Here is a 12,481-nt window from a genome sequence, read left to right on the forward strand (position 1 = left end):
AATTGGCAATATTTAGTTTAAAATCACCACACATATTAACCTCCGATAAACAGATTTATAAACAATGTATCGTATATTAAAAATATTTAAACATAAGAAACCAAACAATCACCCTCTTTTGATATGAGAATGACATATAAAAACCTAAACATTTCAGGGGCACCTGCGTGGCTCAGTGGGTTAAGTGTCTGACTTGATTTCAACTCAGATCATGATCTCATGCTTCATGAGATGGAGCCCCATGTTGGGCTCCAGGCTCAGAATGCAGAACCTGCCTGGGATTCTCTCTCTACTTCTCTCTCTCTTTCTGCCCCTTCCCTGATCATACCATATGCACATGTGCTCGCTCTCTCTCTCTCAAAATAAATAAACAAACAAAAAAACCCCACCACATTTCATTGTTACAGCAAAGCTAAACCTAAACCAATCTGAGTAGGCAGTTTGTCTCATAATCTTTCCCTCTTCTCCCCCTTGACCATCCTCCCCCTCCAGATCAGGCCGCCTATACACAGAAACCCCTCTCTCCCAATCCACGTAGGACCCCTAGAGTGGCTATACCTCCAGAGTGATGATCAGGTCCTAAAGGTTTTTTCTGTTTCTTCCCTGAATTATCCCTGACTTTGTACCTCACTAGATCATTGGCAAGGCCATCAGTTTAACTTCTCAAAGTTAGTTAAAAAGCAAAATGCTACGGAGATTATTCCAACAAGTAATTTTATAATAAATTCATGTTACATAATTAAAACAAAATGACATTTCTTTAAGAGGTCTATATGCTTTTAGATAACAGGATCTTGATTTAGGCTTGTTTATTCATAAAACTCAGTAATTCTAAAGGGATGGTTGAGATTTTAGGTATTTTATAAAAAATTTTCACGTTGCCTTGAAGGTGATATACCATTTGATTATTACAATACAAAATTTAAATGATTCTTCTTCCATGTTTACAATGCATATTGCAATATTTTTCTTTAAAACCAATACACCTAGTTATTTGGTTGGCCAAGGAGCAAGAGTTCTCCCTCTCAGGAACTGAAAATATTACCTTTCTTTGAGTAATCAAGAGAAAATAATTTTTTCTTATAACCTGGTATCTTTTTAAATTCTCCTAAAGCTGATATTATTATAATTTATACATCTATGGTGTTCTCTTAGATTTCTTTTATGACTTAGAGATAGAAATAGTGGTCTTGGTGTAGAAATAGAATTTTAATAATTCATACTCTCCTAAAGGCTGTCTCATACCTCTACACATTTTGGTAATTTTGCATAATTATTTATAATTATACTGAGTCAAAATCATACTGTGAATTCATGGTATGGAATACAGATTTTAAAATAAATACATCTAGACAATGAGCAAACATACATTTATGAATCCCTTGTTTTGTGTATTAGTGATTTTTGAAGAAGCATACTTGTTTTAAAAAATGAAATGAATTAAGTATATCTTTGTTTTTAAAGTTTCTTATACAGCAATGATAAAAAAAAAAAAAATTGACACAGTGTTCACATTAAACTAACAGACGTTGTTATCAGGCCCCAAACTGGTCCTAATTCTGTGACTTCATAGCTACCATGGAGGCAGCCCAAAGGAGCTTAAGTAAACACTTTCAAATTATGTAATGAAGTTCTGAAGGAGGAACAGCCCCAACCAAACTGTGCCATATCGTTGTACAGATGCTATTTTTCTTTATGCCAGAATGCTTATTACCTTATCTATAAAATGACTTCATAGTAATAACAACATGAAAGAAAATTAAAGTAGGCAAGTCTGTTTCTAGGCATCGTGAATGAAAGCACGGTTGGGGCAATTATTTCAAAGTAGTTATCTAGTGAATGTTTTTCTTAATCTTATAAGCTAAGCATTTAGTAAGCATTTTGGAAAGTGAGGTAGTGAAAATGGCACATTAAGCAATAAATTCAGTATGATTTCAATAAAGAAATAAATTCAATAAATAAAATATGATATTGCTAGCTTCTAGTAATAATGTTCTATTTACCACTACATTAATAATTAAATACAATCTTACCTTTTTTTACTAAGTAAAATAATCTGGATCCTTCCTTATGCTATTTTTCTTCACCTTTCTATGTGTTCAAAATATAATTAATTTTAAAAGAAATACTGCCAAAGTCAATAAAAAATACATTTCTTCACCAGCTGAGTAAGCATCATGGAAAAGACAAAGAATATTAAGTCCTTGAGGTAGTTAAGTTATTAATATGAGTATATGAGCAAAAATGCAATTTTATCAAATTACACAATGAGTCTCCCTATTATCAGACTGACAAAGATTGAAAATGCAAGTGTTAATAACTAGTGTAGCTAAGAATGTGTTAAAATTTACAGTCGCATTTATTACTATATTACCTTTCTGGGGTCTTAAAAATGTCCAAATCTTTGATATAGTAGTTCCACTTCCAGGAACCAATCCTAAAGAAATAATCAAATACAAAGTCAAAGACTTATATATATATATTCAGTACAGCATCTATACAGAGGAAACAATGTGAATATTCAACAGTAAAGGAGTGGTTAAATGAGCCATGGTATATCAATCTAATGGAATATTATGCAATCACTAAAAGTCTTAATGCAGAAAAATACTAATATTTAAATTTAATGTACAGTTCAATTTTTTAGGCTAGAAAACTATCTCTCCTCATTTATTTGAAGATGTATTCATTTATATGCATAGTAAAAGGATGGGTAAAAATGTAGCAAAGTGCATTATATGTGGTTATGGTAATTTTTCTTTCCCATATTTTCTAAAATTAGCACAAATTATTTTAACAATCAGAAAAAAATCATTAAAAGATTTCCTCCAAAATACATAAATCAAATGACATATTTACATTCTTATGTAACACTAGGATATTTAATAAAGTATCAACATATTACTCTTTATAAGTATTCTTCATTTTACATACTTATAACAATGTTTTCTAAAATTAAATTAGATAAGGTATAGGCAGGAAGTACAGAGTATTATGTGAATGGTGTAATTTGACGGGTTACCTTTGGTGGAAAAGTTGATTTAAGAAAAATTTAGCATAGTCATAATCCATCTGTAAAGCTATAATGGCTAGATCTATTTTATTAAATTTTTTAAAAAATTTATTCATTTTTGAGAGACAGAGAAAGACAGTGTGAGCGGGGGAGGGGCAGAGAGAGAGGGAGACACAGAATTCAAAGGAGGCTCCAGGCTCAGAGCTGTCAGCACAAAGCCTGACATGGGGCTTGAACTCACGAATTGCAAGATCATGACCTGAGCCAAAGTCGGACGCCTAACCAATTGAGCCACCCAGGTGCCCCTTGGCTAGATCTATTTTATAAGTTTTTTAACAGTATTTTTAATATTTATTTTTAAATTTTGTGGTTAAAGACATAGCAATTAAAATTTACCATCTTAACCATTTTTAAATGTACAGTTCAGCAGTATTAAGCATATTCACATTGTTATGGGTAATAGTGTTGTTAGTTTCATAAAAATAATACATGTTCACTGATAAATAGCTTAAACAATGTAGAAAGTTACAGGAAGGTTTTTAAATATCAGATCCCAGATTTTACTATCAATTTTAAATGAATATCATGTTAGGCATGTTTCTATGCATTTATACAAATAAGATAATCTATTTAAGATCAGAACATGTACTTTACATTTAAGTTAAAAGCATTAAATTAAAATTTTTAATTTGGAAGTGGTAAGATAAACTGAAGTACTTGCTGAACTTTTAGAAAAATGTTTCTTTACTACAAGAGATTTTATTTCTTAAAATATCTGAAGTTTAAAAAAGAGTCTGGAGACTTTTATATGTTTCAAATTTAGAAATGCTAATAGACTCTGCTATGAAAAATATATTTTTACATCATTACATCATTATTTTTACAAAGTTGAGGTTTTAATGTCTATTTGTTTTATAATCCTAATTTCTTTGATCATTTGGTCTTGATTTGCATTTTAATCCCATGCTCACAATATGCCTTGGTTCTCAGTATCTTAGTTACTTGAATTTTGATTCATCAGTTATCTGCTCTTCACTAAGTAATTTTGGGGTTTTCTTCTATATGGATCCATGGATGCTTGTGTTGGTCTTTTCATCAATTCTCAAATGACACTTATTTAGATATAATAGTTTGGGGTCGTGCTGGCTTTGCCTTAAAACTGCAGACATTTTTCCTTTGTTTTCTGACTTTGAATATTGCTTAGAGGAAGTCTAAGGCCAGCATGATTTCCTCCCTCTTGATAAGTTATTTAGTTGTCTCCTGGAGGTCTGAAAAGGTTTTCCTTCATTCTTTATGGTTAGTAGCTTAACCAGAAAATGCCTCAATACTGAATATTATGTGTCTAATATTTTTCTGCAGATTCAGTTCTTTTCATTATTTTGTGGAAATTCTCTTCTGTTACATCTTTACAGTGCTTGTTCTGATTCACTGTACTGTTGCATTATGTACTCAGGGAGATGAATCAGGCTTTATGTTATCTTTGTCTCACTTACATATGATCTTCTTTGCAATTACTTTGTTCTACTTTTCCTCTACATTGACTACAATTTATTAAATGCATTTATCAACTAGAATGTATTGAGTGCCAGCACTAGTGGAAAATAAGAACATATTCCTACATTTATGAAGAGCTTTTAGTTAAGGATAGGGGAGGGAGAAATAAACAAACTTAAAACAGTGTCAGGTAGTAATAAGAAAAACACCAGGTAGGAAATTGGGAGGAATGGGGGAAGGAATTGTGCATTTTAAATGGAGCATGAGAGCAGGTCTCTCTAAGATGACATCTGAGAAGAGATCTGAATGAAGTTAGGCGGTAAGTCAGGGGAAGACCTGGGCAATCCAGATGCAGAAAAGAGTAAGTACAAAGGCCCTGTAAGTGGGAAAGTGGTGTGTTCAAGACAGAATGATCAGAGCCAATTAGAGCCAGAAAGTGGTGAGAGATGAGACTAGAGAAATGGATAGGCCAGCTCACAAAAAGGGTTGTAGGCCCTAGTGAGGAGACTGAATTTTGTTCCAAGTCTGATGAGGAGCAGGGAGATGATGTATATACTTCAGAGGAGTTGTTCTGGTTGCTGTTAAGAATTTCAACAGCAAAAACTGAGTACAAAGAATTGGTCAGATAGGTGCTATAGAACTGAAAATGCAAAAAGGGAGTAGTGAAAATAAGAGTAACTTCAGGAAGCAGCCACTAGCCCCTAGAACTGGATAAACAATATATCATATTGAAACTGTTTATATCATCTCTTCTCAGAGATGAGGCATAATCATCTAGGAGAAAAGAAGAATGAATTGACTCAGGGAATGTGCTGGGATTGCCAGTCTTGCCTTTTGTTGAGAATCTGATTTCCAACCATATTTCATTTCTTGAAATTCCAAATGTATTTGTTTTCAAATAATAGTATTATTTTGGCCTTCATTGGCTTAGGTTGTAGACATTTTTTTTTTAAAGGAGTTTTTACTGTTGTTTGTTTTTCCTGTATTGTAAGATATTTGGAGAGAGAAATTTTGTGCTCTTCCCTTACTCCCCATCTTTATCTGGAAGTCTAGATTAATGTTTTAAAATAGATTATAATTCATATTTTTTCAACTCACCCTCTATATAGGAATATAACAATAAGATGTCATAGTAATATTATATATTGTCATAATAGCCACCATTTACTGAATGCCAATGTGCAATGCACTATGATAGGGACTTTACATACATGATCTCTAAAACTTGTAACAAGCCTACAGGGTAAGTACTGTTGCCAGTTATTTCCACAAGAAACCTTTTTTACTGATGATGTCAGATCACAGAGTCTTACCTGAAGCTTACAGCTGACCAAAATAAACAAGGTAAGAACAAATTTTTCTCTCTTCTGTGGTTATAAAAAATTAGTACATAAGAGGGGCACCTGGGTGGTTCAGTTGGTTAAGCATCTCTTATTTTAGCTCAGGTCATGAGATGGAGCCCTGTGCTCACAGTTCAGAGCCTGGAGCCTGCTTCAGATTATTGTGTGTCTCCCTTTCTCTCTACCCCTCCCCCACTCACACTCTGTCTCAAAAACAAACATTTTTTTAAAAATTTAGCACATAAGAGACTGTTCTTTTTGAAGTAGAAAGTAATAGTTTGCAAAAGTATACCACACAAACTAAGAGCAATTTTATGGACAGCTTTTTGACACTATACTGTATGATTAAACTCTTGGTGGGAAAGGTACTAGCTAACTGACAGATTCCAGGAACTTGGTAAATTGAGGTGCTCTTTCTCTCTCTCCATCATCCACAAACATGCTGAGAGCCTGCTATGTTAAAATCATTACTAAAGTATATTAGACCATTATAACTTTACAAGTTATAGGATATGTATCAGTATTTTTTTTTTTTTTGGAAACTCCACTATTTGGATTTATATGATATCAAACTTTTCTATTGTTCAACAATATTTATATTGACATGACAGTGAAAACATATCACTGGGACATGAACACATATCTATGACAAGTAATGGATTTCTTTTTCTGATTAGAAAAGTAGTACATGTAAGTGAAGAAAATTTTGAAAATATGTTTAAATAAAATAAGTAAAGGAAACATCTTTTGTAAAGGACAGCAGAAAAAAACTAATAATTCTTTTATTTACAGGCAACTGACTATTGAGGTTGTCCTAGTTCCATGTAGTTTAAGTTTATGAAGTTTAAACTATTTGAGTACACTTCCTTTTTTCCTAACACTATATCACAAATGTTTCCTCAAATTATTTAAAACTCTTTCAAAAATGTTTTCAATGGCTGTATAATGTTCCTTGAGTAGTATTTCCTTTAAGTGGTCATTTAAACTATTTTCCTTAGTTTCTTATAAGTAATATTACTATGAACTTTTTTTTTTAATTTTTTTTTTCAACGTTTATTTATTTTTGGGACAGAGAGAGACAGAGCATGAACGGGGGAGGGGCAGAGAGAGAGGGAGACACAGAATCGGAAACAGGCTCCAGGCTCTAAGCCATCAGCCCAGAGCCCGATGCGGGGCTCGAACTCACGGACCGCGAGATCGTGACCTGGCTGAAGTCGGACGCTTAACCGACTGCGCCACCCAGGCGCCCCACTATGAACTTTTTTTATACTTACATCTGTTTTAGCATTTCAGATTATTTCCTAAATTAGGATAAATTCCTAGAAGTGAGCTAAAAGGCCAATAGTTTTAAACTTCTTCATATGGTAAAACATTTGCTGTAAAAAAAATCTTATTTTTTTTATTTTTTTAACGTTTACTTATTTCTAAGAGGGAAAGACAGAGCATGAGCAGGGGAGGGGCCAAAGGAGAGGTAGACACAGAATTTGAAGCAGGCTCCAGGCTCTGAGCTGTCAGCACAGAACCCCACGTGGGGCTTGAACTCACAAGCTGTGAGATCATGACCCAGCTAAAGTCGGATGCTTAACCAACTGAGCCACCCAGGCGCCCCTTGCTGTAAAAAAATCTTTTAATTAATTTCCTACACAGTTTTATATTGAAAATAAATCTAAGGAGAAAATTTTATGTGGGGTACCTTTTAAAATTGAGATGAGGCAGGTGGGTGGGTCAGCTGGTTAAGCGTCTAATAACTTCATGATCTCACCGTTCATGAGTTGGAGCTGACAGCTCAGAGCCTGGAGCCTGCTTGGGATTCTGTGTCTCCCTAACTCTCTGCCCCTCCCCCCCCCCCAACACTTGGTCTCTTTCAAAAATAAACATTTTTTTTTAATTAAAAAAATAAAATTGAGATTAATATTTAAGTTTGGGTTTAGTGTTTTGGTTTTAATATCTTACTTTAAGGAAAAATCCACTCTTCAAAATATCTACTTGTTTTTGTCAAGTTCAAAACTTACACTTAATTTGAGGATGTAAGCTTAAATATATACTTATTTCGGCCTAATGCTTCTATTTTTCAAAGCATCACAATCTCTTTTTTCCTATTTTCAAATACACTCACCCAACAGCGTTGCCTCCTGACTTGTACATCACATGTATATCACTAATTCATGGTATAAATGTACACTTTCATCTGTGGATGGAAATCTAAATAAAATTGCAGGCCGGGGCACCTCCATGGCTCAGTTAAATAAAACTGCAGGCCAACATCATTCCCAAACTAAGTAAACTTGGCACAAGAGTTTTAACAGCGCCTAAATTAATATTACAAAACAGTTCTACTGTGCAAGACTGAAATACAGAGCATACGAACAGAGCAGATTTACCTAATTCTAAAACTGATTTAGACTGGTGATAGGATTGCAAAACTTGAGGAAAATATCCAGAAGAAATCTAGTCTAAGTAAATAAAGGATTACTGCTTTATTAATTCACTCACCAAATTCTTATTAAACATCTTTTGTGTATCAAACATTTGCTAGGCACTGGAGTCAACTGAAAAAAGATCTTCCTCCTGTAAGATACATTCTAGTGGAAGAGATAGACAAAAGCAAATGAATAAATAAATAGTCCTAAACTATAATCTAGTCACTTTCATTACCAATATTACTTAAGTGAGAAAAAGAAATGATTTGGGTTCTACCCCAAGAATTTTTAAAGTTGTATTAAGAAAAACATTAAAGATTTTCAATTATTAGGAAATATAGACATCTCTACATCCAGATACCCTATAGCTCTTTTATGACTGGTCATTGTCATCCCCTTGTAACCAGTACTTCCCCCTCCAAAAGAAAGGATAGACTAGAAAGAGTATCTAGAATTTGGCCTTCCCTTTATTACTCTCTTTACTCTGGTCTGACCCAATCTCTGATATAGCAATGTTGAAGTAGAAAGTGAAACATTCCCAATTTGGGGAGTAAGAAACCCTAAGTTTTAGCAAGTGATAATACTAAAAGAATTGAAACCTTAGATGAAACATTTCATTTTTGAGAGTGCCCATTTCCTTTGCAAACTGATGGATTTTAACTAAATTATCTCTAAAATCACTTCAGGCTCTAAATATCACGATCTGTGTGTCTCTGTGTTAAACATTTCGTCCATTGTGCTCCTATTTATCCTGGGGATGGAGAGGAAACAGCAGAAAGAGGACAGAGGTTGGAAAGAATAAGACTGATCCCTGTTTAGTAAGAATAAAGGATTTAGTAAGAATAAATGTTTATAATGAACATTTTTTCATGTTATTGAATATTTTTTAAAACATGTTTTGGGGCACCTGGGTGGCTCAGTCGGTTAAGCGGCTGACTTCGGCTCAGGTCATGATCTCGCGGTCCGTGAGTTCGAGCCCCACGTCGGGCTCTGTGCTGACAGCTCAGAGCCTGGAGCCTGTTTCGGATTCTGTGTCTCCCTCTGTCTGACCCTCCCCTGTTCATGCTCTGTCTCTCCCTGTCTCAAAAATAAATAAAAAACGTTAAAAAAAATTTAAAAAAAAAAAACCATGTTTTTAATATCTGCATAGCATTCCAACATAGGGATATATACCAAAATGTATTTATCCGTGCCCTCATTCTGAAGATTTTTTTCCCCAATTTCTGAAGTATTGTAAAGGATATTTTAGAATCTATACTTGTCTCCTAGTACCCAAAATAAATACTATTATAGGCTTTCTCGTTTTATTCCTTTTGTGTGGAAAAAAAAAAAATCACTCTGATTCCTTCTTCTTATCTATTCCAGCCTATATATGGCTTTCTGATAATATAAAAAAACTCCACTTTGGACTATGTTACAGAGCCTGTTCTTTCTCCTTTCTAAAACAGTATCATCCCTGAGTGAGGTCCATATTTCTGCAGCTCTCCTGCAGTAAAAGAATGAATTAAAGCCAATCCCATGCCTGCATCAAGTCTGGATGATGTATATTTCCGCTTTTCCCATAGTTGAAATCCATGAGATTTAAAGCCCCAACAGCAGACAAATAGGCAAATAAATATTCATTTCTGTTAGCTACACCAAAAATGTGATTTAGTGTGTTAACTATGACAAAGGTAACTATGACTTTGGTGATATTGCCATGATTCTGAGCTTGCTATAATATTAATGATTACTACACTGAAACATTAGAACACAAATATACAATTAGGAGAAATAAAATTTAAACTTGTAACTATTAAATTCAGTGAACAACTACACAATCCGCTATTTAGTTTTCTACTTTTTTTTTTTTTTTTTTTTTTTTGCAATATGGTACATTATTTCAGTAGATCTCACATTCTGCACTAGTGTTGGTACTTCTCCCCCCATGAGCAAAGGGATCAGGTGACACACTGCTTTAAAATGACCCTAAAAAATGTTCTGAGTTAAACACCTTTTCAACTTAATAGTTTTTGTCCAGGAGAAGAGTGAAACTTCTGATGTGCGTCTTTGTGAACTGGTGCAACTTACATACCTTTTTTCAAAACTTCAAGTTACTTTTAACGATCTCTATAGAATGAATTTGGAATCCAAACCAATACTCACATGAATGATTATTTCTACCAATAGCTATGGACATTACAGTCATCAATAGAATTTTAGTGACAGGACCTTAGAGGTTACACAATCCAACTCTCATCTTACAAATGAGAAAAGTAAATCAGAAAAGTTTTTGTTACTCATAGCAGTAAGCTTGGAGTGGGTGGGGGTAGGCAGGGGATCCTAACACTCTTTCAGCCTAATGCATACCAAAGGTATTTATTAGGTTATAAGAACACTATATAGTAACAGTTGAACAAATCTAAGAAAGAGATCTGATTTGTATCCTAAGTATACACATTTTCCCTCATCATCAATCACAAATCGATGCTTGTGTGCAGTAAAATCCAAGACAGAAGTTGGAGTTACTTTGGCAGAACTAAGTATTGCATAACTCCTAGGGTGAAAATTTATTTTATTATATATATATATATATATATATGTTCATATATATATATTCATATATATATATATATATACATACACACACACACACATACACATATGGATATCCATATGTATATATACCTGTAGCTTCTTAATCCTGCTTCAGGAAATGCCATTTACATACATTACAATGTAAATAGTGCCCACCCGCTGGAGTCATGCATCACAGGGACACTGTAAATACAAGTTTTATGTATTACATTAATTAGGGTAGGCTAATTGCCATAACAGATCAACACCCAAATGTATAATGGCTCCAATTATATTTGCTAAAATAAACAAGTTTCTTGCTAAAACAGACAAGTAGTTCAGTACTTAGTTTCCAAGGTTTTCCAGTAACTAGGCTTTCAGTACCAAACTTCCAAGGCCTCCTGGAGGGTCTTGTCTATGACAGTCTGTTAGAAGGTGAGTATTTTTAGGAGACTAAAAAGTAGTACACAGAACTGCTGTTCTTATTCCATTGGCTCTAACTTGGTCACATGCCTACACCCAACTGCAAGGGAAGCTGGGAACAAGTTTATCTTTGTGGCCAACAAGAAATGAGAACATGGATTTGGATGTCTAGGTAAGAGTTATTGCTCACTTGGGTGCTCTCTCTCTCTGCGCACACACACACCTCCACACACAAAATCTGAAGTAGACACTAAAAAATAAACACATGATTAGCTTCAGACAGAACAAACCATGAAAGAAAGGGGCTTTAAGAATTGCATTCACCTCTACCCTTTCCCTCCTGCAGGTGGGACTGTTAATTACTGCCTAACAATAACCAACTGGCAGCTGAAATCTAAAACAGAGGGGGGAAAAAAGCAAATTTTTGCAATTATTACATATATACACACACACACACACACACACACACACACACACACACACATATACATACATACATACTTGCACCTATACATACCTATAGGTATATATTAGTTGGGGGTTGGCTTGGTTTTCCTATTCCATTAATTAGTCAAATTTAGAACGAAGACTCATGTCTAATTACTTGTTTTAGGGACAAAAGACCACCAAGCTCCCCTTTAACTACACTATTAGTAAATAATGTTTGAAAAATATTTAACTTTTTACACAACAAAGATAGCAATTCCACCGATGAAGGCAATAGTAAGTTTAGTGAGTTTTTTTTTCCTTTGGATAAGTTGTCATTGTAACCCTGAAACTGTTCTTAATCACTCAGTTTTTAATAGAAGCACTGCATGGCTGCGTTTCTGAAATCATAAACAGGAAGTGTGATATATAAATGTCAGTGGAACTAAAACTCAGTTCTTTGGTTTGGTATTTTTCTTCCCCCCATATTTTCATGTTAATGTCTGATTAACCCTCTTTTACAGAGGAGGAAATGGGAATGACGCAGAAACTGCTACTGCATCCTTAGAAATTGTTTTGTATAGGTTGCCCAAATTTATTATTGCCAGAAGACAGTGTAGATGGAGAAAGAGGCCAGAGAGTATATGACTCTTAATTTAACTCTTTAAAAATCCATTATAGAAAATACTCTTACACTTTGTACATTTGTTTAAGGTATCTCATTTTGTTTTTTAAATTTATTTAAATTAAGTTAGTTAGCATACAGTGTAGTATTGGTTTCAGGAGTAGAACCCAGTGATTGATCACTT

At 34.1% G+C, this 12,481-nt stretch overlaps 1 long non-coding RNA gene across 2 annotated transcripts in view; it reads right to left on the reverse strand.

Moving 5' to 3' along the window:
• Positions 1-276: 276 nt before the first annotated feature.
• Positions 277-12,481, reverse strand: part of LOC125166434 (uncharacterized) — a 38,473-nt gene continuing 26,268 nt past the window's right edge. For both annotated transcript variants that reach the window (XR_007152452.1, XR_007152451.1), the window contains exons 5-6: positions 8,341-8,429; positions 277-2,437 (exon numbers count right to left, since the gene is read on the reverse strand). This is a non-coding gene — a long non-coding RNA (uncharacterized LOC125166434). The remainder of the gene's footprint in view (positions 2,438-8,340; positions 8,430-12,481) is intronic.

The sequence above is a fragment of the Prionailurus viverrinus genome, chromosome A1 (assembly GCF_022837055.1).
Source record: "Prionailurus viverrinus isolate Anna chromosome A1, UM_Priviv_1.0, whole genome shotgun sequence".
Lineage (NCBI taxonomy): Eukaryota > Metazoa > Chordata > Mammalia > Carnivora > Felidae > Prionailurus > Prionailurus viverrinus.